Here is a 4,770-nt window from a genome sequence, read left to right as displayed (position 1 = left end):
TCCCAGCATGGGACCAGCCGCCAGCTAGCCATAAATAAGGAGCACAGACAAGCTCGTCTGCACCCAGGGCATCTTCATTAATGAAATCAGGACAGAGCCTCTGCCTCTCTCATCTGTCAAGCTGAGACGCTTCTTATCCCTCAGGTTACCTGGTTTTCCTAGCTCAGAGATGTCAGTGTAAAGGGGGATTGCAGTAAGGCAAAAGGTGTTGATGGGAACAAGGTCTGTTCTTCTAAAAACAAAGCCCAATGTCTCTGCTTGTCCCTGTGGCCAAGGTCATTTGCTGTATCCTGCAGACCCACCTGCTCCTACTGGGAGCCAGGGCTTTATAGCAGAGGAGCTGCAGTTTATGGCACCGTGGAGAAATATGTTGGATGTGCTTGGCAACAGCAAATGGAAAGTTAGTCTATTAAACAGTAAATTATCCCTCCAATGCATCTTCATTGAGGAGGGTTAATGAATGGCTCCAGGCAGAGTGAGCGGGGAAGAGTGTGTGTGCACGCACGGCGCGGATGTGGAACGATCGCTACATCTGGGGACCCCTGAATCCTGATCCCACGCTGCACGAACAATAGCGTTTCCATGTGCGAGACGCTTCACAAACACCTCCTCGCGTGTGGCTTATTCAAACCAGCTTGCGCTGTGCCGCAGAGCTCCCAGGCAGTTGGTGTGTCCAGCCGCGCTGGGAACAGCGTCTCTCCATCTGCGCCTGGGCTGCTCAGAGCAGAATTTTCCTTGTGGGCTAGAGCTGGTTTGGGGAGCACAGGGTGCGGGGCTCGTCCCCTCCGTTCAGCYGTGCCAGGAAGCAGAGGTGCGGTGCCTTGCGGACCGTCCCCTTCCCGCTGCTCCGCAGCGCCCTGGGTTTGCTCAGGGCAGAGGGGCAGGCTGGGCTCGCGCTGCTCTGCTGCTCCCTGTTGTGTGAGACTGGGGCCAAATCTGCCTGCTCGGCGTCTCCCACCCCCAGGGTGATCTGAGCACGGGGTTCTTGCCACCGGGGCTGGGCAGAGGGAACGTCCCCAGGCAGTGGGGCTGCCTCCTGGAGTCAGTGGGGCACTGGGTGATGCTGGTGGTGCTTGCAGGATGATGCTGATGGTTGCGGCAGGGCAATGCCTGCAGCRTTTGCGGGGCAATGCTGGCAGTACGTGGAGGGAGATGATGGTGGTGTTTGCCAGCGACACAGGGCTTGTCCTCAGAGACGTGCCAGAAAGAGCCGCTGCTCAGCATGCCCGAGCCCTGCCTGCCGCTGCCGCTATCCGGGTGAGATTTASTGTGCTCCTGACGGCCCCGGCCGCCCGCGCGACTCCAAGATAGACCCATCAAGGGCATTGTCGCGCTGAACAAGCCCAACAGGTGCCCCGGTGGGGCCAACACGCCGACCCGCTCCCGCACAATGCCTCGTCCTCCAAAGCCAAGCGTGTCCGGTGGCACAAAAGGCGGCCGGGCCTCCCAGCACGAGCCGAGGCGACCAGGCGTGACAGCCGTGGCCCCGGCCGGCGGAGGGGCAGCCCGGCGGCCCTCTCCCCGCRCAGTCTCTGGGGTGCGCCGGGGAGCCCGAGGTCACGGCCGCGCTGCTCCCGGCGCGTCTCCAGCTGGGCCTTGTGGCCGTGCGCACACAGCTAACCTCCTGCGTTTCACCTGCTTCCGCTCCGCTTCTGTGTCTGCTCCTGCCCTTAGGAATTCATCTGTTTGCTGCTCCCCAGCCCTGGGATGTTTGGAAGAGGGTAGTCCCCACCTAGCTGCCTGGAGGCCGCTGAGCGGGAAGGATGTGGCATAGCCGGGATGGGAAGGTGCCGGCTGCAGACCTCGATAGAGCTGGCAGGCGCCGAGTGCTCGGCAGCGGCGCTCCAGCTCCCTCCGGCCCTGGCACGGCCCCGTCGGGGCTGTGCGATGGGAGACCCGAGCCGGGGACGCGGTGCAGGCGCAGGAGCTGGCCCTTGCCGGCAGACAGTGTGCCAGGCGGCTCGGAGGCAGGCCATGGCCCGTCCCAGGCTGGGTGGAAATGCACGGATACTGCCCTGGGGGGCTTGGCTTAAAACTGGCAGCAATTTTGTTTGAAGCTTTGTAGCTGCTTCGCATCTCTTTGCACGACAGGTCTGGCGCGTACCCTGGAATCCTTCCCCAGATCTTCCCATGGAAACTCCTCTCCTGCAAAAAAGCTTCTGCTTCATTTTAACCAAACCCAGAGCCCATCAGACAATCCAGATGGTCTCTCTCTCTATCAAGCAGTTTGGCCCAGATCCCGGTGGCAGACGGCAGGACCAGGCCTCCCTTGATAAAGAAAAGTTTGTTTTTTATTTTTCTCCCCGCTCCTCATCCATATTCAGAGGCACCCTGGGCCTTTCCCAGGCAGCTGTTGCTCTCAGCGGCCCACACCACCCCACACAGAGCACTCCGAGGCCTGCAGGATCTCGTCCCGCGTCTTAATCCAGGCCCCTTTCGGAGCAGTGTCATTTCACCTCTCCTTTGCCTCTCTGCGGTCCTGAATTTCTGCCTGTGCTGGGGCTGTTTCTGGTTGCACAGACTGCAGCTGCTCAGCAGGCACGTTGCATAGGCCACCCTGGGTCCGGCAGTGTCCCAGAGATGCTTCCCCCACCCCATAACTGCCAATGCATCAGCACTGCCAGAGGCTGACATGCAGGAGGGGGGTCTCAGTGCAGAGCCTGCCCCCTGCCCTGCCATYGTCCCTCTCGAGCCTCGCTCAGCCCCTGCAGTGCGTTTGCAGCCCAGGAAGGGGGATGCTGCTGCGCCCGGGGCACCTGCAGAGGGGTCAGCCGCAGCCAGCAGCCCCGCTCAGGGGGTTCAGGTGCCGGAGCTGCACCGTGGTGGGCATGTGGCACGCGCAGCAAGTAGCTCCCCAGGAGAGCAGGAGCTGAGATACCTGCAGGACAAAACATGGATCTGGCCCTGAACCAGGGTCTTCAGAGCCCCAGCCCTGCGCTTGCTTGAGCTTCTTCCACCGCCTGGCCCAGGCTGGCGCAGACAGAAGGTGGCCTCCAGGCACTCTCCTGCGGGCTAGTTGCTCTGCCAAGACCATGACCCCGGTTATAAAGTGACCCAATGTTGCTGCAGCTGGACACAAAGACCGAGGGGAGTCTATTTATCCTGCAGATCATGAAGGATTCGCCTTGGGCAAGTGACTTTGCAAAAGTTAGGAAACAAGATCCCTCATCCTGCTCCTGCAGCAGGAGCAAAGGGCAGGCTAGGAAGAYAGACTGGTCTGTGGGGACACCATGTCCTGGGGCAGGGGACACCGCCTGGCAGCACAGCTGCCCTCAGAGGGGGGCTCTGCTCCACCCATCAAGGGACGGGAGGGAGTTTGGGAGGGAGGGAAGAGGGTCGACAGCAYGCAGGCATTACGTGGGTAGCGGCCAGCTCTGGGGAATGCAGAGCAGCTGGGAAATAATCTTCACCCCCAGAAACTCAGCCCAGTGCCACCAAGGAGGCTGGTCAAGGGAGCCAGTTCGGGAGGAACAAAACACCGGCATGGGCTTTGCGCAGCCCAGGGTGTGGAGCTGGGGTCCGTGGCAGGGGGGGTCCGAGTCCCTTTGGGTGCTCAGTGCCAGGGTCTCTGCCTGAGCACCGCAGCAGGCTGCAGGGCCACCTCTCCTGAAGCCGTGCCAGCGACGGGTCAGCTCCCAGAGTCCTGGGAAGCAGCTCATCTTCCTCGCTGTCAGGGCTGCTGTGTAGCAACAAGGAACAAACCCCTTTCAAGCATCTCAGCCGCAGCTTCCTCCCGGGATTGGGGCCAAAGGAAGGAGATGTCATGAAAATGCAGACAGATGATGGGAGCCTGCATTCGGGATGGGAAAAGGCTGCTGATTTGGGCCAAGCTGATGCTGCCCTGTGTGTCTGTGTGTCTGTGTGTGTGCGCGCGCGTGAGGTGGCCCTTGCCAGAGTGAGATTCATGCAGACACCTCTCTCTTTCTGTTTAAAGAGCRTTGGCTTGCAGAGTGCTGTGCATGGGGAATATTGATTTAAGAGGCAGTCCTGCCCCGGGACCCACCACTGTCCCTGCAAATGTCCTGCAGGTCAGGGGGAGAGGCAGAGGGGATGAGTGCGTGGTGGGGTGTCCATGCTCCCCTGCCTTTCRCCACCTTCACGCTGTGCAGAAGGGGTACAGAGCAGGTCAAGGGGCTGAGGAAGCAGCCTGTGGCTCCGAGGCCAGCTGGAGAAATGCTTTAAGCTGAGCAAGAAACCAGCTCCCAGTGTGCAGAGGTGAGTATTCCCCTGGGAGCATGGGGTGGAAGGGGTTTCCCTGARGGATGCTGCACCGCCGTGGGGCTTGCTTGGCCCCTCCATGCACACTGCCGCCTCCCCAGCCCTCGCACTTCTCTCTGACTGCTGGAGGAATCTGGCAGGCTCCCTCCTCCCCGAGGAGGAAATTCGCAGCAGGTGCTGTCAACAGCCACGACTCCATCGGGCATCTCAAAATCCCTGCTGTTTTCCTTAAAGACTCAGCCGTTGGAGTCAGGGGTTATGCGAGTGTTTCAGGTACAATTAGTAAAATTGGTGCCCAGCCCTCCTGGTTACACCCTTCTGCTTTTCATTTGTAGACCRCGGGGAAGAACATAGACGACAACAAATGCAATATTCACATTTCTGAGGTGTCAAACAATTCGGGCCGAGCTCACGAGATCTCTCGGCTCGACTTGTTTTTGCATCCAGACAGGTATATTTCGACTCTTCCTTGCTTCTCCTTTGGCCTCCGCAGCCGGGAGRAGCCAGCGCCGCCCCCGGGGTGCCCTCGCCCCACGCGCCCCACGCGCGCTG

This window comes from Apteryx rowi, unplaced genomic scaffold (genome assembly GCF_003343035.1).
Source record: "Apteryx rowi isolate R43461 unplaced genomic scaffold, aptRow1 scaffold_3, whole genome shotgun sequence".
Taxonomy (NCBI): domain Eukaryota; kingdom Metazoa; phylum Chordata; class Aves; order Apterygiformes; family Apterygidae; genus Apteryx; species Apteryx rowi.
The sequence above is the reverse complement of the archived record's forward strand: the minus strand, read 5'-3'. Positions refer to the sequence as shown.